This window comes from Coturnix japonica, chromosome 5 (assembly GCF_054131305.1).
Source record: "Coturnix japonica strain WE chromosome 5, WE-NBRP24, whole genome shotgun sequence".
NCBI classification, from domain to species: domain Eukaryota; kingdom Metazoa; phylum Chordata; class Aves; order Galliformes; family Phasianidae; genus Coturnix; species Coturnix japonica.
In genome coordinates, this window is record NC_140667.1 from 14,587,653 (window position 1) to 14,610,711 (window position 23,059).

Here is a 23,059-nt window from a genome sequence, read left to right on the forward strand (position 1 = left end):
GCAGAATGGTTTTGCAGGTATCACCCTTCCTTACGTTCATATTTTGTAGTTCTTCTAATATTTACATTATTTGCATACATTACATAAATTCCAATACAAATAGTATATGCAGGGAAAAAGTAATGGATATTGGTGAACCCACTGGCCATCCTACAAAGCTATGCAGAAACTTGCTAGGCCCTTGGAACCCAAGACTGGGGTAGTGACGTTCACTGAAAAGGGAATTCTTGGTATGACTGTATTTCACACATTGTTTTCCATCTGGGAAGGACGAAGAGCATTCTTGGAAGTGTGAGCAGACTGCCAGTGAACTAGTACGTTCAGGTTCATTTGAAAACTGCACTATTTGGCTGTTTATAAAAGTTATATACACTTGTATTGTACAACTCGAATGATGAAAGCACAGATCTAAAGGAAAGTCATTTCATAAAATATTGTATGTGGATCAGGGGCCAAAATTACTGGAAATAATCAACATTTGCCATCAAATTCGTGTCACAGACAAACTGCTTTCCTTCTGGAATGCTCACAATCTTTAGCATGAGAAAGTTATACACAACCAACTTGAAAAACGAGTTTAACTCTACTTAGCCACAAGCTAAGATTACACCCTCAAACACACCTTTCTAAGATTTCTTATGAGAGGTTTGTTTGTGCAATCCAGTTAAGGGCAATTTGTTAAAATTGCTCCATGATTTTCTTTATCCCTTAACTGCATAATTTAAGGAACCTGCATTTTATAAGTTCAAAGAATTTTTTTTATAATAATTACATATTTCTATCTGTTCTTACCTCCTGAGAAACAAAAACAGTTGTGGAGAAAGAAAACAGAATAAAAAGAATAGAAGAGAGCTGCTGAGCTCTAACTACCATAGAAATCAACTTCTTAATTAAAGAGAACGAAGAGCAAGTGACATAAAATACACTGGTTCAAAACCACCTGCAGTCTCTGCATTATCGCTGCTCTGTCTCTTTGGACTCTAACATCAGGGCTACAAGAAGCCAGAACAAAAACCAAGGCAGTGACTCTTCCAAAGACCAAGTAGGTGCCACTAGAAGGCAGTGGCTCCTACCCGACCCCTGACAGAGAGTTCTCTCCTCCCTATTTCCACCAAGCGCAAGGCCAAGCAAGTTACAAGGCCCCTTCCCATGGGCAGCAGGGCATGGCTGTGGCTGTGAAGTTCTGGCCGACTTTCAGGCAGGGCTTCCTTCCAGCTTCACCCCTCCTGAGGTGTCACGCTGTATGTCAGAGTGGAGATATCTGTCATCCCTTGGTAACTCAGGAAGGCACGGTGCTGCTCTCTGACACCAGGAGCTGTCGCATGGGATCATGGAAGCGGACGCAGCCTCAGCAGCTCCCGAGCAAAGCTCCAAACCACACTTTTCGAGGCCGCCTGACAGCAGTGTGGGGCTCACCTCTCCCACTGCACAGCTAAGCTCTTCCCTGACACGGATTTGGACAGGCACAGAGGCCAGGGCAGACATTCAAGCCCAGACTTACAGCTTCACCTGATTAATCAGTCCGAGGGAGATCCGGCAGCTGTGGCCAGAGGCAGCCAGCTTGAGAGACAACAGCAGCCATGCACCAGATAACACAACAGTAACTCACTTCTCCACGCAGCACTCCAGTCAGTAACTTTCTCATAGGCCTGCTGTACTCAGCATGCATCAGTTTACACAGCCTCTTTCTGTAAGCCTCACAGCCCCTACCAGGTGGGCCAGCAGCCCCTCAGGCAGTGCCACAGCCCACCCAGCTGCTGGGGAAGCAGGGGATGCCTATGGCAGCACTGCAGGCAGGGAGGTGATGGTGGTGCCTACATGGCCCCATGGTGCAGCCTCTGTCACACAAAGCAGGGCCAGCCCCGCAGCCTTCAACCCACGGGTCCCGTTTTATTTTTTTCCTTTACAAAACGGTGCCTCATTATTGCAGAATGATGTGAGTGCTTAATTAGTGCTACGGGTTAATCACTACGCCTGAAGAGTTTCCCTCTCTTTCATGGAAAAGGAAGCCAGCCCCGCTTCCTGTTATCCAGCCACCAGCATCAGCTCCGACAAAGCACCATCCCTGGCCGAAGCCAACCACAGCCATCACACAGATACGTAATGTCTGATGTGTAACTGTAGATATCCTCTCTTTTACGGGGTTAATACTTGCCCTTGGGGATAATTGTGCAGGACTTTAGATGAGAGATTTCCATAAAAGGCGGTAAGAGTCACCCAGCTAAAACCACACATAACTCAGGCTAGTTTACCCCTTTGCATTATTTAAATGTCTCCCTTTAATGCATCAATTTAAAGGCACCACGTTGCCAGCGCTCCAGGCAGGCAGCACTTCTCTTGCAACCAAATGCGTCTCTCCAGAATTTAAATTTGCATGCATTTCACAAGTGTATCTATTTGTAGGCCTCCTGGCTGTTAGAAAACAAAGGCATAAATCCATATTTTCCATTGTTCTTGGCGAGCCTGTAGTAGCAGCCCTACTGAACTCTTTGAAGCAACACCAGCCTGCAGCAGGGGTCGGGCAGGTAGGTGTTTCACCCTCTGAACTAGATGGCAGTACTGCTGCTACCCAGCACAGGGGCATTTCAGAGCACTGGCACTGCTCCCAGTGACAGTCTCTGGCCACCTCGACAGCCAGACCCAGAGAGAGGAGAACATGCACCAACCCAGATGTCCTACTCTGCTTCCCTGCTTCAGTGGTACAGGCCCTGCTTCCCGCCATCCTTGTTGGGGCTTCTGCTGGCCCAGAGGTCCACATCCTATGCACAGGTAGATAAGGCAGGAAACAAGTCACATTACTCATATCTTCTCCAGATCACTTACAGCTTGGCCTTCCATTTTAAGGGGCTAATCATGTTCTTATAGTTTTATTTTAGTCCTTCCTAGTGTACAGCTACCACAAAGAATGCTGGCAAGGCTAAAGTTTCAACAAGGCTGAAGAAAGCCCTTTTTAGAGCAACTTTGGTTTTAACATTAAAAGAAGTGCAGAGAGTAGCAAGAGCAAGATAGGAATTTCATTGACTGCATGCTCTGTTCTCCAGCTACGTATACAAACTTGTTTTCTGGGGAAGGAGAATTTTTGTGGATAGGAAAAAGTAATTCCACCATCCATTCAGTCTCTGAGCATTTTGTTTTTATAAAGCACACAGGTTTTGTCAAGTCAGGTTGCCTAAGAGTGAAAGTTCAGTCTCATAATCCCTAATTCTATTGCCCATTACACACCATCTGGTGACACAGTTGAAGATAATCTGATTTTTATCTTTCAAAAACATCACGTAGCCATATCATACGGAGCATGCAATACAATAAGTTATATAATTTCAATAGAGTGCTTCTGTTTAGTTTACAGATCTAGGGTCACTCTCAGTCAACCTGACAACACTTTTGGGCAGGGTGTTTTGTTTGTCGTCCCCAGCTGAGGTTTCTGTTTACAGTTACACCTGAAATAGCACCAGACAAACGTCTAACCAGCTTTCAAAAACCTGTTCTTGGAATTCAAAGCTTTGCATTTAAATTAAAACAAATACCATGACAAAGCAGTTTTGTGTCCCAAGAGCAATGATGTCTTATTGCAATATCTTTATAAAGAGTCTGATATAATTACAGACTGTGTGTTCAGTCTGATGCAGGATTTCTCAAATATTTCAAACAGATTCTGTGAGCTTGCAATGGAGAGCTCCTTGCAAGATAATGGTTCATCAATATATCTGCAGGCTTGCTTTTGTCACTTTATTTTCAGTCTCCAAAAGTAATCAAAATAGTTAGTGGGTTGCCAAAAGTTATAACCTCACAGACATCAAGAGGAAAAAAAAGAGAATCAATCATGCTGGGCAAAAGTAAACTCTTACGCAATTAACCTGGGGAAGTGAAATGGGACATCTGCTGTTGCTCAAGTCCTTTGCCTAACTATTCCAGTGGCCCTCACATTCTACAAAGCCAGGCTTTCCAACACCAATCTCACCTTCTTCTGAGGCATAAGACACACTCAAAACATTTTCAAGACGGGTGGAAAGCGGTAACAGCAGATTTCTGGAATTTGCAGTCAGGTTCTTCTGGGAAGATAACATATTTCTAAGAGACTGTAATGTACACATACATCTGTGCCTCTGATATCATCACATCATCAACTTTCAAATCTAGATTGCTATTTTTCCCTGCAGATTTTTATTACTTTATCTGCCTGGAATAATTAACTATTTGGGGGATTCGTTTTTTTAAAAAAACTTTTGATAACATTTAATTATCACTGAACTTTCCTACATCATTTCAAAGCAAGAAGGCCAGCTTGGAGGCCAGCGTTAAATCAAGCTAACAGATTACTGTGTCCTTTTGCATTGACAGGTTTCATTCCCATCAGCCTCTGGACAAGCCAAAGCACATCCCTAGAATCATCTCATTTATTGATACACCTGCATCACTCACCAGAATTTTCCACGGTCTCCTGCCTTGTTTGAGGAGAGGGAGGCAGTACTGCTCTGATGAATGACAGCTCCCTGTGGAGTTTTCATCTGCTGGGATGGCAGACCCTGCACTGCAGGGAAGCACAGAGCATTTCTCAAAGCCGGTGAGCATGGGGAAGGTACACGAGCCCCAGATGTACGGTCACAGGTGTCCCATTCCACTGCTTCTCTCTTACATGCACCTCTGGAGCCCAGAAGGCACTGGACCTCATCCCCAAACTGTGGAAGGTTTCTCCTATTTCTTCTGACCTCCCAGTCTGATGCTCCATCTGACCAGGCTACCCAGTTCCGTATGCCTATCAGGTATGCTCTGCTACTAGATGGGATTTGAATAAAGCGTTTAAGTATTGGCAAACATTTTCTTCAATGAAGACAAGCTATGAACTAGGCAATCATATTTTCAGCTGTGCTGCCTGCCAGAAAAGCACACAAACTTCCAATAGCAAAGAAATGAGGTCATTTTGATCAACTGCCAAAATCAGCACATTTCCTCTTTTGGTTCTGGATGCTGCACCTACACACTCCATGATGTGCAAGAAGTGGTGAGAGAGAGGTGCAGTCCCATGAAAGACAAAAGAAATAAAATAAAAACAAACCAGTGAATGTCATTCACCAAAAAACACCAAAAAACAAAAGCACACTAAAGAGAAAAAGCAAAGAAAAAAAAAATCCCTGATGTCCCACAACCTCTTCCTGAAGATTTACTTAATTAAAGTCCAGCCTAACCTTTCTAAACAGGCATTGATAGTGCAGAAATGCAAAACTGCAATGAATTTAACAGATTCACGAGGGATGCAGCTTTTGGTCACACAGCTACACTCAAATTTCGCAGGTCAGGTTTAAAATTCGGTCTTCTCACAGGGCTTCACTACGACCCTTCCCTTGCCAAGGATCCTTATCTGCTGCATGTCCTGTCAATTTACAAAGTAAGTTTTCATGAGTGAGGAACATGTCTTGACATCAAAGCGCAGTCTGGAACAATGTATTCCAGATGCTTTAATTGGGCCTCTTAATGCTAACGCGGCACAAACAAATGGCAGTAGTAGTAATAATAATAATTACCTCCTAAGTCTTTATTTTCAAGTTAGTATCTGCCAAAAATGTTAGAAAATGACTCTCACTGTGGCAACTATTCTGTTTATGTGCATAATTTACAAGAAGCTCATCTGAATAATTTGAATTTTTTATTAAGACTACTTTCTCATTTTCCATTGAGAAGCCTTCTTAGATACTGACTCACATTCAGCCTTGTAGGGAGGACTGCCAGGCATTTCTTTTTCTTATGTCTCCTGTAGTTATGTGACTCCTGCATTAAGCTCAGCAATGCCAAGACTGAATAGGAACAAACTTAACTTAATCATTAAATACATTTCTATCTTTGCTGTCACTTCAAGAAATATCCATCTTTCATGTGGGGTACTGGAAACATGCCAGGGAGATCTCAAAAAAGAAAAAAAAAAGAAACACAATAAACAACAAGAAGAAATCATCCACACCACTTTATCCTTTTTTCTGCACCCCTTCTTTCATTCTGCCTTTCTCAAAACAGGGTTAGGTGAGCTCAAATCTACTGAGCTAAGCAGAGCTACTTTTGCTTCAGGTTTGCCAGAGAAAAGTTACGGGGGCATCATGCCAAGCTTTCCACTTTTGAGATAAATGTGAGTTTCTTCAGTCAGTTTTATGAAGGGCGCAGCAAGAGTCTCAGATACTTCGGCAATTCAACTGCAGATTTTACTCTGTGGCAGCTGCCACCACTTCGTTACAAACAACAGTTCACTCTGAAGTTCTCTTAAGAAGTTTACAAAAGGGACAGTGCATGTATGTGACGTCCTGCTGCAGTGGTGCAGTCAGACAAATGGCCTTTGACTCTCACCTTCCGCATTGCACAGATCCAAGCCCGGTTCTGCAGAAAGCAGAAATGTAATTTGCCTGCTGTCTTCCTGATGACACTCCCCTCGTCTATTTGACAATCAGAGCCAAAGAACCAGCTTACTTTCCTTGGGAGGGTCAAATTGGCAGATGAACTATAGTGAGGAGAGGAAACATGCTAAGTATGAAAACATTCTCATAAGCCCTCACAGGAAAAGGATGTAGCTAACAACAAAAGAGAATACTGCGTTTCTCTGCCAAACATTATACAAGATTATGCATTTCCCAAACTTATATTTATACCAGTTAAATATTGGCAGTACTACATCTGGAGGAGCCATGTTCCGTAACACCCCTCCTGCATTCCCCATGTTATGTCAGCTCTGAAGGTTTCTTTCTGAGGTCAGCAGTAGCTACATGTATCGCCACCCTACTGGACTCAGGATACCACAAGAGTGCTGGACCTACACCATGAAGCGCTTCACCCTGCCTGACTGGTCCTGTGACAGGAACATCTCCAAGAGCCATTCAGGCAAGGCTGTCAGACCACCTGCAAGCCATCTTCATGTACCAGATCCTCTCCTGCAGTACGGATGGGCCGGTCTCCTGCCAGGCACACGGTTTGCTGCACAGTTGGAAGACTAATTACTTAAGGTTGTCCTTCTTATTCCAGACTTGTTGCAAGCCCTTCTTCAATTCTGCAAAGCTGGTACAGTGAAGCCAACAAGTTGATAAAAGTATGGTGCAGGCATAGGTTTTAACTGCTTGCCTTTGCTTGGCTCAGCAGCCATATCATTTGTGGTTTCACTGAAAGGCTTCGGCTCTGACCATTCTGGCCAAGCTTCCTGGCTTTCTGTACCTTTCTAGGGAACAATCAGAACTGCATTACTCCCAGAAACACACTAGCCAGCAGAGATTGATTGAACTTCCCCACTTTGTGCATCTGTGGACATGTCAGCCAAACGGCTGGCGAGGCCGCACTGGGGGTTTTCCTTCTGCACAGACTGCTGCAAAGACATCCATGTGCAGCCCTCAGTTTGCAGTTGGTGTCCAGCTGTTGGACAGAACGCTCAGGTCAACCCCTGTGCTCAATTCTACAACCACAAAAGGAGAAAGAAATGCTGCTGGCAGGTTGTTCTCAAAAAAGGATCCAGGGGGCTCTGAAAGGTGCATTATCCTCATAGATGTGGCACTGCTGCGCACATTGAAAGTCTATTAACAGTTGGTTGTAAAACACGCCCAGAGATTTTATGTTCTAAATTATGTATATGATTGTTTTGCTTGTTTGCTGACTGTGAGTGTAGTGAGAAGTCTAAATCACTGCTATTACACCTCTAACTAAGGATTTCTTAACTGTTGCTTAACTTAAAGGCAAAGACAAGCACTCAGAATAGCATATCAAAAAGCTGTGACAGTTCTGTGAGTGGCCTTCAGTACCAGCTGGTAGCTCTCCTGGTCCTACACGAGTTCCAGCATGTTACTTCACAGAAGCAGAAGCTTTTCTGCAAGGACTGAGGCCTATGCATCAATTTCACCACTTAAAAATGGTTCTTTACATACATTTTCATAGTAAAGCACTTTATAACTATTACCCAATTATTGCTTACAGCATTAAGTAACAAAGTATTATTACTGCAATTTTACAGAAGGGAACAAATCATGAAATATGAAATACTTCTGCCATGTTTGCGTAGGTTCTCATATTAATTAATTATGAGACTTAATTACACTCAATCTTACCATTCCAAGCCAATTACACAAATTTGCATAAAGTGAAGAAGATGGGAAACCTTTATCTCAGAGACAACCATTCATACTGACAGTACTTCCTACAAAGGTATATAGAAAGGACTTCCCAAATAATAATTCACACATCCAATGCAACGGGATGGATTTTTCCCCCATTTCCCCTAGCCCCCCAAGTACTCCAACGTGAGCTAACAACAAACAAACCTTAACACAAGCATGTTCAAGTCACCGGGTTAGAAGAGTTCTAATCCAGCAACACCAAACACAGGTTAGTAATAATCATCACATACGTGCACACTGCTGAATATTTTTAACCTTTCTGTTTGTTTTAAATCTACGGTAGTTTTCTTAGCTTTAGTCACAGGGGGAATGCTGAACAGCTAAAGATCACTTTTGTTCCGCAGAACAATCTATGAACACTTCCACATCCTATGTTGAAATGTTAATTCATTATTTCCCACAGTATATACCCGCGGGGAATCACAACACATGTCAATGCCTTCAACAGCAATAGCATTCCACGGGGAGCTGCTCCTTTTTGCAAGCCATGGTTCTTATAAGAATGGATTAAGCCAAGGAAAACCAGTCTTTCTCTATTAACACCAACTGACCCTCTCATAAACAGTACTCACTTGAAATCAAGGGAGTAACAAGAGCATTTGCTATCTTTGGAATTTTCTCTAAAGAGATCTGCGAGTTCCAAGTGCATCTACTTGATTAAAATTGGAGATACGGAACTGACCAATATTTATCATAATTCTCAATCAGGTATGTTTTAAATATGCATTCTTCCTTATCCAGCCAAGCTTTGCTGCCTTCTTTGGTGGGTAGCAAATGATACTGCCATTAGGAAGAGTAACTACAGGAAGAGATACACCAGGCATTCAGAAGAATGACCTGAATTTCCATACCTAGTAATAACTTCTCCTCTCCAGAGGAAACTCCTCCTTTCCCCTATTCAAAGGAGATGCCAACTGCCTGGGTTTAAGCACAAGAGGTGGATGGCAAGCTTCTCCCCCTACAAGTCCTCAAAGGACACAGCTCTTTTCTCTCAATATTCTGAAGACTGAAGCCTTCCTTAATCAGACTGGCTTACCAAAAAGCTAGAAACCAACCACGTATCCAGCCAGCCTCATTTGGACCCCTTCCTCCAAGCTTCCTAACAAACTCTTTCTGAGCAAGTCATAAATCGCAAGCATGAACCTACATCTATTATAGTATTGTTAAACCAAGTATCAGCACAAATTTGGTGTTAATGACAGAGTCACATGTTTTCTATTCTTTTGACGCTGACCCCTGAGCTTAATTATTATATTTAGTGTCTGGGGCGTCAACACTTCCTACACAGAACCCATCATCAGTCCAGCAATTAATTGCATACCACTGACCTTCAGAGAGCACCATGGAAATTTTATTACTGTACAATTCAATTGCATTTCATGTAACCCTGCTCCACAACCACGTTCCATTATGAAAAAATAAAACTGTGCTTAGGAAACTGATAGTTGAGCAGATCAGACTATTTATAATTCACAGGAATAAAAAACATTTCATAGGGTTTGCAACATACACAGAAAGCTTTACAGCCTGAATACGAGATAAATGTTACTAAGATTCACATTATAGACAAATGTGGAATGGAAAACATTCCCTCAAGTCATAAGGGCAGCATTACGAAGCACGCTACTTAAAAGCTATTCACCAACAATGTCCCTTTCCTTTTAGCCAGAACCCTACAAGTAGAAATTCAGCTGAAGAAAGTCAAGTAATTGAAACCGTGATTCCACAACTGAGGAATTGGAGCTATAGTAAAAGATGAGGCAATTCCATGTAGTATTCAGAAGTAAAAAGAAAGAGGGCTGGCAGCCATGACCCAGGCCCCCTACCTTGGTGTTTACCTCTCTGCAAGTTTGAAGGGGCTACATCCTGCTTATGTCCCGCCTCAGTCTCTGCTATGTTTTAAAGAAAATGGTACAACTCAGCATATTTCTTCTACATTCAGGAGTCTCTCTGCTCCGTTCCAAACCAAAAGGTTCGCAAAATAATTATTGCATGACTACTCTAATTTCAATCTGGCATGCTAATGTGAGAGCTAAAGTAAGTCAGGGCATGAAGACTGTCTCTCAGAATTGAGGGCTGCATCCAGAATGAAATAACTCATCACACCCAAGATTCCAATGCCAGTCTCTATTTTCCCAGACTCCAGAGACTCGGCAGCCCCCCAGCTCAGCACTAACACACCAGTGGCAGGCTCAGAGGAAGAAAGGGGCTGGCACCGCAGACAGCACTGGGCTTCCATGAGTGCCCTGAGAGACTCCTGTTACAGTAGCTTCCCCCAACAGTCCTCCAAATTTCTTGCTGGAGGCAGCAAGCTGGCAACAAGTCCCACAAATCATGAGGTGAATCACCATCCTCTGAAGTCAAAACCCAGAGAACACCTAAAGATAACAGAGTAAACCAAAGGTCACCAATAAGTAGCCTAGCGAGTCAAATGAGTAGGTATTACACAGGCTTTACAACCACATCACCTGAATATCTTACTCAATTTTCCACATGCAATGAAAAAGCTTTCTATCAGAGCAAATTACACAGCTGTATGAGGGCTGCTCCTTAAGTAATGCCTCCTATTTTATTATGTTGGCAACAACATCAGAAGTGGATGTTGGTGGTGTGCTGAACCTTCCCAACAATATCTCATTCCATGTTGCTGCTGTGTGACAGATGACAGCACATGGGCACTCGGACAATATGGTGTCTGACATAGAAGTGCAGATGAAGCAAAGCTGTGTCACTGATTTCCCCCATTTGGAAAAATTTGCACCCACTGACATTCATCAGTGATTGCTGGATGTTTCCAAGAGACCAACCAGTGGATGTGAGCACAGTGATCTGTTGGAGTAGGTTTTTATAAGCACAGCATGCAGGCTCTTGTTCATTGCCAGCAAAAATGCACAGCTAATGGTGGTGACTGTTGAAAATGTGTGTTCTGTAGCTGAAACTTTACTCCACCAGTGTTACTGTGCTCTTTGTATCTGTTGTAGTTTTCATGAAAATAAGTAAGAGACATTACTTTCAGAGCACCCAATGTTTCAGGCAATGCACTTAATCTCCTCAAATCCCAGATAAAATTGGTTTTACTGTGTCAATCCCGAGCCAGACCTTCTTTTGGGTAAGGACTTGTAAACTACACTGCACACGATAGTGGGATTATCCAATAAACAGAACTCTTCTTAAATGACTTGTGTTTCTGAGCTACACAGTATTGACTTGCTTTTGTTTTTTTAAACAGAGTTCTTAAAAAAAAAAAACAACTCAGTTCAAATCATCAATTTATGACTACATATTTTTAAAGTCTTTTATTTATTCCATAGAGCAAAGGAAATCTGAAGTGAAACCAGCTTCAATGAATACCCCATACTTCAATACTCCAATATCTCATAACCAAATTTAGTTTGCCCTCCCCACCCCCACCCCCATCACCCAGACTTTGTACCCAGACCTTGAACAAGAGAAGAAATGCACATTAAGTGATCCTCCTACACAAAAGCATGCACCATTTTGTATCTTCTTTGCAGCAGAAGCCTGGGATACAAATCAGACTGGCAAGTGCGCACATTACTGAGACGTTGTGGGCAAGGCAATGATTTGGCGACAACAGCAGTGCTGTCTGAAACCAAATCCAGAATTTCCATCAGTTTTGCTGAGTCCATTGCTTAGATACTCTTGTGGCCTGATCACAGAACATACACATGCATATATACACACTAAGCTAGGAGTCCATGCAAGTGCAGTGTGGATTAAACAGCATTACATGTTCTTTCTGACATGTCGTTGTCAGTCATTTAGAATACTATTTTTGTTGGGGTGGACTTCTTTTAAAAATGGGGTGAGGGTAATGTTAAAGAAAGAGTCTCAAGGCTCAGAATACATCTGAAGCACGGCAATACTGAATACAGCTCTGTAACCATGAATACATACATCAGCACAAGCATGCACACACACACATTAAAACGTAAGTATTTTGGAAAACAGACATAACAACAACAAAAATAAGGAAAAACCAATGAAACTTCAACAGGAAGACTCATAAAATTAAGGCTTAAACAAGGCTCTCATCTGCATAGATAGCTTACGGCAGGAGCAATTCATGAAATTCTTCCATGAAAATTGTGCTATATTTTGTCTAAAGTGACACATTCCTTGCAGATCACAGTGCCTTTCTCATCCTGCTAATAAGATAATCTGTTACATGAGGCTTACAAATCCATTTAAATTGATTTTAATTAGCGAATCAATCACCAGCTACTGATGACTTGGTCTACAGACAGTAGGCAATTCAAAGCCTCAGGCCTCTAATTCCAAACCAAAATGCACATTAAAGCAACAGGACATTTCTCTGATCAATAGGAACAGAAAGATGTTCAGTTCATACACATTTGGAGTGTACAAACTTAACAGAAATGGATCTCTGGATCGTACGTATTAAGATACCCATGATCAGGACTGCTTAGCTAGGAAAACAAGATGAAGTCATTTACACTTTACAAGTGAAATAAATAAAGTCAAGTATGACCATAGCCTGCTTCTAAACTTTCAGATGCTTTTTCCACTTGAAACAGTTTCATTGTTCTTTTACAATCCATTAACATTAATTAATAGAAAATTGTACTTCTCACGGTCACAAAGATGAACGATGACTTTTACACGTTTTGATCCTGGGCAAATTCACTGCTATTCTCTGCTGCTAAAGTGCTAAAATTGTCCCTTAAATAAATAAATAAATAAAAGCCTATCCCAAAAAGAACATCTTAGTTATTTCAGTAAGTTAATTATGGTAATTATTGTTACTACAAGAAGTTAATTACAAAGCAGTAAGTTAATCCACAATAGGTGGTGTGATGCTGAGCACTGCAACCCCTGGAGCATCAGCATCTGGCTCCCTACAGCAGAGAGAACACCTGAGTGAGGCTTCTCACTGTGCACACCAGCAGCATCTGTGGATAAAGCACCATTTAAGCCAGCTAAGAGGAAGGAAGAAAAGATACGTGCCTCCCTGGAAGCCTCCTTCCTGAAGGCAAACATTGAGCCCTTCCTTCAAATGCCACTCCTTTTTCTTAAAATGCAGCAGAGAAGGAGATGAGTCAAGCCAGCCTGCCTCCCAAAGAGTCCAGATGTTTATATAGCTGCACCGTGCTAAGCCCAAGCTGCTGTGCTCACATGATGCTCTGCACTGAGCAAGCTTAATGGCACAGATCCACACTTGTCTGGGACATGCCTCTATGCTGAGCTCCCTTGCTGGATGGCAACCTGCCTCCAGAAACAGCAAAGTGGGGTCTTGGAGAAGGTTAATGCCCGACACTGACATCCCTACTAATGTTCTGTACTAGAGAAAATGGTGCTGTGACTCCCCTCACACACAGCCAACAAAGCAGTTTGCCTGGACACCTGCTGGGGCACAGGAGGTTTCTGCTCCCTTATGATGAAACTAGTCCAGAGGCCTGACCCAGGATGGGCACTATGAGCCAACAATGATGGCCACGTGGGCCAGTGCCATGAGAAGAAAGGAGCAGCAGGCATAGGCCATTACAAAGCGCCATGAAAACAGTACAGACACAAACCTGCCATCCTGGAGAGCAGGCTCCTCTCCCCAAAGGACCACCTCAACTAGAACTCAAGTCAGTCCCTTACAGGCTCCAATGACTGTCTGAGAGAGGGACCAACCCTCTCCTGGTCTCTCCATGACAATGAAGTTGCACAGACAGAGGAAGAAGGTGAGAAAAGTCTGTATTATGTATGGATATGGGTATACTCTTTTCTCCTCTGCTCCAACCCTCCATAAAGGGCCATTAGCTATTTCAAGGCCAATCTACCAACACTGAAATGCACAAGCCAAGAAGGACTACAACTTGCAGCATGTGTTAATAAAGCAGTTTCACATATTATCCATTGCAAAAAAGAAAAAGCTTCCTAACATGCAATAATAACTGCTGTGGGTATTTAAAAAAAGAACTCTGTATTTGTTTTTAATCAATACTGCATATAACGTTCAGTCAACATTGTCCAAAGTTGATTTTTAATGCATTGTCTAACTAGTTTGTTGCTCAATTCGTTCTCAGTTTATAATTAGACAACATTTTGGAGGAAAGAACACAAAGAATAATCAAAGATAGGTTTGGCATTTATGTGCTGCTGGTTAGGCAGTTAAATTAACCAAATAATAAGTACAAGATACCAAACTATCTTTCACTGTATTTAAGAAAAACAGAAAGAGCTGAATACTTCCCAGTTGTAAACACATTAAGATCAACATTGTACCAAACCTGAATCTGGCCCAGTTAGCACAAGAAGGTAAATAGTAAATCCTCTCGAACAGATGTCAGAGAGTACAGGCACTCCACATTTAAAGAGACAGATTCTGCAGCCAACAATGCTTCACTGACACTGAGACAATCAATGTGTCCTTGATTATGAGGAGGCAAACAGTTTTCACTACAAAAAAGGAGACTGAAAAACAAATCATGTGTTTTTATTTTACAAGTTCCAAGTTTGGGTTGGGCTTTTTTCAAGCTCTCTTGGAGCACTGAAACAGAATAAAAATAGTTTGTTTCACAAGCACAAGACGAGTAGCTGCTAAATAAACACGTTACATTTACTCCTATGCGTTGGGTTCTCGCTGCTATCACTGCTCAGGAGGTTGGATGATAGCACTAACGCACCGCTCCTTTTCCTGGTAAACTGATTAGATGGGTTTTGGCCAAAAACTGTGCCATAGAGCTCTCCCTCTATTTCATACTCTGTGTTTCACTGCTGGAAAACGCATTGCAGCACAGAATGTAGCATACGCCGATGTATCCTGACGTTCAAATCAAGACCACAAATTATAAACAGTTTCAGCAAATTGACTTGAGTGCCTTTGTTCCTCAGACATACATCTTCCTATTGCTTACAAAAGCAGCATATACTAACCACTAACACTGCCATAGCCAGTACTGGGAAAGGAAGTTATTGAAGCCTGGATTTCCTGCTTTCAGCTGTAGCCAAGAACTGTGAGGCTTGCAGTGGTTTCAGGAACTGACTCATCTAATGATTCATGGATAAGATACTGGTTTTAATATATTTCTGATCATAAGACTCAAACTTCAAAAACAGTGATGCTTAGTTTTTATTTTAAAGTTTTAAAAGTACATAAATCAAGAAAACAAAAGTTATCACGGGACACGCTGACTGATAATTCTAAGTGTGCTTTACTGCACACTCCGTATTTTAAAAGGAGCACGTTAAAATTCCTGGAAATTCATGTCAAAAGAATGCCGACAGGGAGTTCAACCCAGCAGCACAAAAAGCAGTGACTCCTCTTGCAATGCTGACACCCCTAAGCTTCAGGTTGGGGACAGGTGAGACACCAACTACATTTGTAGCTGTACCTGGAGGTGCAGCTGTATCTACTGCCATATGAATCAAGGCGTCCTAGAGCTGCTGTTATAAATGCACATGGTTTCTTTAACTATGCATTAAGAGTTCCAGCAGAAGCTCGGCTGTTAACAACACATTTGGATGCCCAAAACAAGAAAGTTATTCTGTTTCAGGGGTGACTTTAGCTCCAGGGCTCAAGCTTAAAGCAGTGGCTAACAGACAGGATCTTAAACCCTCATCAACAGGCACATTTGGTGCTATCTCAGAGTTCACAACCGGCCATTTTCACACAGCTAGCTGGTCCCCAGGGAAGCGTGCCCTCCAGTGCATCCAAACGCTTTTTGCCCACAACACAAATCTCATCAGTATGCTGTAACTTGAACTGCCAGGCTCTTGTGCCGAAAAACATGGCTTGAGATGGAAGCTTAGTTCTGCTAGGCTCACGTATGGAAAAGTACTGGTTTACTTTTTAATTTCTGAGCTGCACTCTGCAGCTCCTCACACAGCACGTACACAGGGCAGCAGCCGGGGGGAAATACTTGCATTTCTGTGCTTCACCATGCACACAACTTGCACACACACAAAAAAAAAAAAGAAACAAAAATGCACACTGCTTGGAGGAAAAAGAAAGAGAGAGAAAGCAGTTAAAACAGTTGACAAGAAAAGGCCAAAGTGCGCTCAGTGGCTGGCAGTCATTTTATGGCTATAGTCCTACAGCAGATTTACTTAGATGACGTCAGTGGCTCCAATCCAGCTTTTCTTTGGTAGCATTTACCACTTGCCTCTTGAAGCCTCCACTATGCTACAGAGCAGTAGACCATAATCAAAATTCCCTTTGTGAAATAGAGTTTACCTCAGGGCACAGAGGCATTGCTAGCTGAATTGCAGGCTCTTCACCCTGTACTGCATGCCCAGAAATAAATAACCTACAATACTGTACTTTCCTTAATACAGAAGGACCATTAAAAGCAGCCTGCTACCTAAAAAAGGCTTCTTTAATTTGTTTCCAAAATCTGCGAGGCCAGAATATTAGTTGATTTACCAGGCAACCAAGAACTTTGATAATTCTATTATCCTTTTTTTGTTTGGTATTGTTTTTAGAGATTTGGGGAGATCGAGTTGTTTATGGGTCATTTTTTTCCACCACCAAGAAAACATTGCTAACATGAGCAGCTAAATTGAATTGGCACAGGAAGCTGCATATTTTATAACTGCTTATCTACAACTGCTTGGTAAGCGTATAGTAAATATGCCAAGAAGCAGAAAAAGAAATTACTGTACATAAATAACAGCAAGTGGAAAGAAAAAAACCAAAAACGTCCATTATTTGGAGTTATGAAATTCCAGTCACAAAACAATGACTGGAACCAATGAGAGGTTAGGAAAGCCAAGTCAAGCAGATATCAAATCAGCCAAAACCTCACTCAGGCTCTGGAGTTTAATAAAGAAAATAAAATAAATCAAGCCATATGAAAGATACACCTTATAGTACTAAATAAATACAGATTTGGTATGTTTTAATGGCCCCATTGGTCCAATGATGCCCATATTTAGTATACACAATACCTAGACAACATAATTGACCAAAAATTACCTCTCACTGTCAGCACTTAAAAATATCTCCCAGGAAGGTGTGCAAATGCCTCACAGAGAATGGGAATTCTTAATACTTCTCTTCCCCCTGCCTCTTTGCTTTCTTTACCACAAAAAACAACAACAACAACAACAACAAAAAAACAAAAAAAAAAAAAAAAAACAAAACAACACGCTATGGTAAGAGATCACATGTCTAACTTGCACCAAGCCAGAAGACAAAATCTGCTCCATCATTCAACTGTCCCTGCCTACAAAACACACCTGAGCCTTAAATCTGAACTTCAGACATTCAGAATATTAGGTGGTCTGCAACCCAGCTCTAAGCAGACGGATGCTAGCACGTCCTGTCCTGGAGAGGAACTACAGGCCTCCATTAGTAGCCTGAGATGCCAAGCCACAGGCAGGAAAGCTTTCTTGCTTTCTGACAGCAACCGTGTCAACATGGGTCTTGCTTCATGTCAGCAAACAGAATCAGAAGGTGACTGTAAGAAGACTGTCTCTTTCTTGAGAGACAATCTGTCCCTTTTATTGGTCACCAAAAACCCCAGACATGAAAGTCGTGCAATCACAAGCAGTCTTTTCTTCCTACAAGACAGGGTGAAGAAGCAGCAGCACTGATACAGGCACAGAGATGTGACAGCAAGCTCAGATCCGTAAGCAACAGTAACAAGTCAGACAGACTATAAGAAGGGTCTGGTAAGATGGAGAAGGAAACAAAAACCTTCCACTGTGTGCAGGAAGGAGAGCCTCCTTGAGGGCAGCCCTGGAGCAAGAAAGTAACTGCACACTCAAGAAAAGAGGGGAATGCAAACAACTGAAGATGGATGTGGTGCCCTGTAAGGGACAGCAAGACAGAGCCTGCAGGGCAAAGACAAAGAAGAATGTGCAGCAAGGTCAAAGAGCAGCGTGGGCAGACCCAACCCTACGGACATCGCTGCAGCACTGACTGGAAAACTGTATTTGTTTTGAGCTTTTTTCCCCATGACAAAATTAGTACCGAAAAAGGAGTCAAGGGTGGCGGGGAGAGAAGGGGGGGAAAAAAGATGAAAGAAATGAAAGAACACCCATTGAGTCTTTAAGGCTTCTACTGGGCCTCCAGTTGGCTGTGGAATGAACTGAAATTAAAAAGTAAAATAAAACTGGAGATCAATGCGCACCCGATATAGTGATGCAATACTTCATTTGGGTTAACTTGTTGAAAGAATAAAAGCAAAATCGGCAATGTGGAAAATGCATCTCTTTGCAGAGCTTTGCCTTAAAAAAAAACCAAAAAAAAAAAAAAAAACCAAAAAAAAAACAACCAAAAAACCCAACTGTAAAACAGCTTTGGGACAAAAAGTAGGAAGGCATGGTGGTAGGACATCCAGCACGAGTGAGGTTTCCTGTGTCGTTAGTAAACGCTTGTCTCCAAACACTTTATGTTTTAATGGAGATACATATAACAGAAGCTTTGACCCACTAAACCTCTACGAATTTACCTTTTCTTTCAAAGTTTGTCTCGACGTTTTCCTCCTCAAAACCAAAGCGTCATTCCTGAACTGCAGTCTCCTGACACAACAACCGTGTGAAAAAACATGCCAGCTAATTGCAGAAATAAACACCGCTGGTCAGGGCACCAAGAGGTAAACGAAAGGAAAGAGATTCCACCAAGGGAATAACTGTGATGCCTACAATGCTAAGGCATAATTTGGCTCCAAAAACACCCAAGGCCATACCGGTTGGTGATTCAAACACGAAGCATATCAAAACGGCACTGATAAGCTAAATTAACAGATAGCTTATCTGACGCATATACCAGCCATATGGTGCCACAACTTCTGTTGCCTGTTGCTGGCATAACAATAGGCTATTGCAGCCTTAGACTGGGAGCACGATGTGACAAACTGTCAGCAGCACTATTTCTTTTTTTGCAGAGCTCCAGGGCAATGGCACACTCATCTATTTACATTTATTATTATTATTATTATTTTTTAACAGGTGAACAAAGAGTAAAGCAGATGTCAACTTTAGAAATGGAGCTGTCTGCTCCGGGAGATTTACCAGCGGCAGGCATACTGCTGCAGCTCTAATCTAGACAATGAGCTTTTCTAAAAACACTCTGGCCTAGGGGAGTGGCTATTTAAAACACTTGGCTTCTTTTATTTCAGCACTATGGAAGTGAATTCTGCTCTTAAGTGCCAGCTCAAATGAAGTCATTTTGTTTCACTGGGGCTTTCTCTGCATTTTGGAAACGCAGCATGCACTGTAGTAAGGGAAAAGGACAAGTATGAAAAATAACAATAATAATCTGATTCTTTTTCGGCTGGAAGACAGGAAATACGGGGAAAAGATAAGGGAAAAAACAACTAACCGTTGGATCGCATGGAAAAAACATCAGAGAAACCAAAATTCAAGTGTGAGTTACATGAAAGCCACCTTCCCCTCGTTTATAAACAAAAACAACTTGCGAAAGCTTTATAAAGAACTGGCATTTATCTGGTATTTACAACTCCCTCCAGCTCCACGAAGGCAAGGTGTCAATGCTGACAGATAAGGAAGATTTGCAGTAGGGCTTTAATACGGTACAGAAACACCATTGCTTAATGCCAGAAGAATCGTCACATTTTTCCTCTCGCTTCATTTAAGCAAATGAAATCTTTGTTACCTACGTACTACATGTGAAATATAAAATAAAACAAAAGCCACAGTAACAGAAGGATTTTGCTAACAATGTAGCAACCCACTGAAACATTTGAAACACTGGCAACGTTGAAATTGTCCGCGGATATATCAAGATGGCATTCAGTTCTGCAAAGATGGTTTCAGTTGTGTGCTGCAGGAGCGTGAAAGACATAACGAGGGAAAAAAAACCCACAGTTCTAATAACATGTTCTGCTTTGATAGGCAGTTATGGGAACAGGCTTCTTTTCTGAGTTAGACCCAGCTAAGGACGTAGCACTTGGAGATTATCTTTTCAAATTGTTCTTGAACATTCTGTTTAAGAGAAGAAAAAAAAAAAAAAAAAAAAAAAAAGAGCCCAAAAAAAAAAAACCCCACTCTCCTTTCATGTTAAGTTGAGATTGCACTTGAACTCTTTCCAAAAGCCAGAGCTGTACTGAATTATGATAATTAGAAAGCTGTGCGCATAAAAGGCAGCACAGTTGATGCATTTAAAAAAAGTTCATGCCAGAGAATATAAGTTCAATATGTTCTCACATAATTAACATTTCCCATCATTAGCAGCAGTTTTCAGTTTATGTATCTGTAAAAACAACAGCACTCGTCATTGTTTTAGATTCCCAGTCAATAGCGCTTTAATAGCTCCACACACAGTTCCAGGCCGGCCTCCCTTCCCCCAGCCTCACACTCTACTTTCTGACCCACCAACCAGCACACCACTCTGCCTATCTGTGACTCACAACTTCAGAGATGGCTGCTGAATGAGGGTCACAAAGGCTCAGGAAGGCGCAGCAGGAGGATTAGTACCGTTTTGCTACACGGCTAAGAGACAAAGAAGGACAAGTTGTAGGTGCACCTTCCATGGGCTGCCAACCCACCATGCTGGGCAGAGCGGGATGTGGGGCTGCAGCCATGGCCCAGCCAAATGAGTGCCTATTGACCCCTCGTGCGTTCCGTGCATTCTCGTTGAGTTACCGATGGACATACAGAAATCCAGATAACAAATAAGGGACCAAGCACAAGGTGGGCTGCTCACTGAGACATCCATGGACTACTGCAGCAAGATGCCCCACATTCACTGCTGGGAACCAGACCCTGACCCTGGCTCATTACCTCCTTCCCCTCCTCTCTTCGTTCAGCTAGTGTGAAAATTAATGCAGTTCTGCGGGAACTTCAATAACCAGAGATAGCACAAAAGTTGCTAAATGGACACAGAGGGCTGTGTGGGGCACAGCAACAGCACGGCAATCCCCAATGCAGCAATGACATTTCACACCACAACCAGGCAGGCCTGGCATAGGACACGTCCTGCCACAGCTCTGTATGACAAAGCAGAGGCAGGTTTCAAGGTGCTGCCTCAAAGGACTGCAGCCCGCAACTTCTCACTCCTGGGCTTTAGAAATAAGCAACCATTAAAACCCAGCAGAGCATTATTCCAAGAAATATTATTCCATCCCTGTTCCACGCGCAAAAACAAAAAGGAGTTGTGTGCAAGAACAGAGAGCAAGTGGGAATTTATTGTCAAGGTTTTTCTTCTAAAAACGTGTGTTTAGTGTGGCTCGGAGTCGGCCGGCTTTACAATAAATAGCACCATTAATCCATCCATATATCACAGGATACAATGTAAATTACGCAGCGCTTATATAAACCGCCGCACAGCCCCCACCAGCATTTCCTCTCAGGGAGATGATTTACCTCCCACTGGCTCTAACGTTTTGATTTACCTTTTTTTAAATAGTAGATGACCGTAGTTGAGGAATACAGAACAGCCGGGCACCACCGGCGAGGTGCCGCACGGGGACAACGTGGTAATTAAATCTCAGCTCCCAGAAAGCAGCAGCTACTGTTTCTCTCGCGTTTTAAAGCAGCTCCTTCCGAAGAGGATTTCAAAATGACATCTAAAGAGCCACTTTGCACCCCGACTGCAGCCAACTCAGTGCCTTCCACATGAAGACCAAGTGCTAAGCGGCACTCACAACAGGCAGCTCCAAGCAGCCGGCCTGCACCTCATGTGTGCACATACAACTGGAACCAGCAACAAACTTCTAACAGAAACATGCCCGCAAGTTTCAGATAGATCAGAAGCAAGGCAGCAAGTGAGTCTCCCCTTACCAAAACCCAAGGAAAGCACGTAGATGGGATTTGATACTCTTTTTAATCAAAGATGCAGAACAGCAGCCGTGTCCTTCTTTAGGCATCAGATATCATGCTAACCGCGTACATAAAGCATACACTGTAAATATCTTCGTATTTGATCCCGTGAATGTTTATTCGTATGAGTCATCTCCGTCACTTTAACCTGAGGAAGGATTGGGTCGAGCAAATCTTTGCTTTCTGAGTAAGGGCGATGGCTTCAGAACAACAGGCAGTTTTTAAACCATCTCTGCTGAGATACAACAGGAACATCAACAAGAAATAGTGGGTGGAAAAACAGAGATGCACGTGTGTATCCCGAAGGTCATCTCACAGATACATTCATAACCGTACGCAGTATCTTCTCATTTTGGAAACCTCAGACATCTTCTCATCTAATCAGGTTATTTCTACTAAAGTTGTTCTAACACTGTAGCCATGCTACTCATACATTAAAAACTACAGTCATGTCACAGTACATGATTTCATATTTTTACCTTTCGGTTTTTATTAAACAAAACACACTGCAATGTCTGTGTAGCTCCAGAAGCCCTTCTTACACTTATGCCTGCACTAAATCTTTAACTGCTGCTGACAGCGTTATCTACGCGGGTCGCTTAAAAAGAAGAAGAATCCTTTCTTCCTCTGCATGTGACTTAACGAGCTTAACTTTTTCAGGCGTGGCCAAACAAAGCCTGAAACCCACTTGAGCAATACCCAACGGCAGGGCTCCATGCAGCACCCCCACCACCAGACGCCAGCTCCAAGTTACCCCGGGCACATCGCAATGCACTGTCCTCTCAGCTGGAGACACACGAGGGTCTGGCTCATAATTAAGTTTCTGCTGTTCTTTTTTAATGAAACAGCTAAAAAACCACCCAATTCCTTTAGGCAGAGGCTTTTTTTAAGGAATACCAAACCAACATTCTTCCCCTGCTTTGCTACTTGCATACATCCTGCTCAGCACCGCATATAAAGCCATAATTCCACTCGAGGGCTGTTGCCAGACTCTCCTGAGTACAGAAGCAAATGAGATTTACTTCACCAAAGCAGTCCATGTAAAAATCGATGCTCAAAGTACACCTAATGCGCATTCAGCAGCAAAGCATTTCCCAAAAAGTATTCGAGGACTTCTAAGAAGAAAAGCAGAAATAAATCATTAGTAGCCAGAATTTCTGCTC

At 42.4% G+C, this 23,059-nt stretch overlaps 1 protein-coding gene across 10 annotated transcripts in view; it reads right to left on the bottom strand.

The window, feature by feature from the left end:
- The window catches only part of TEAD1 (TEA domain transcription factor 1), a 140,577-nt gene that overhangs the window by 115,549 nt on the left and 1,969 nt on the right, over positions 1-23,059 (bottom strand). The window lies entirely within an intron of this gene.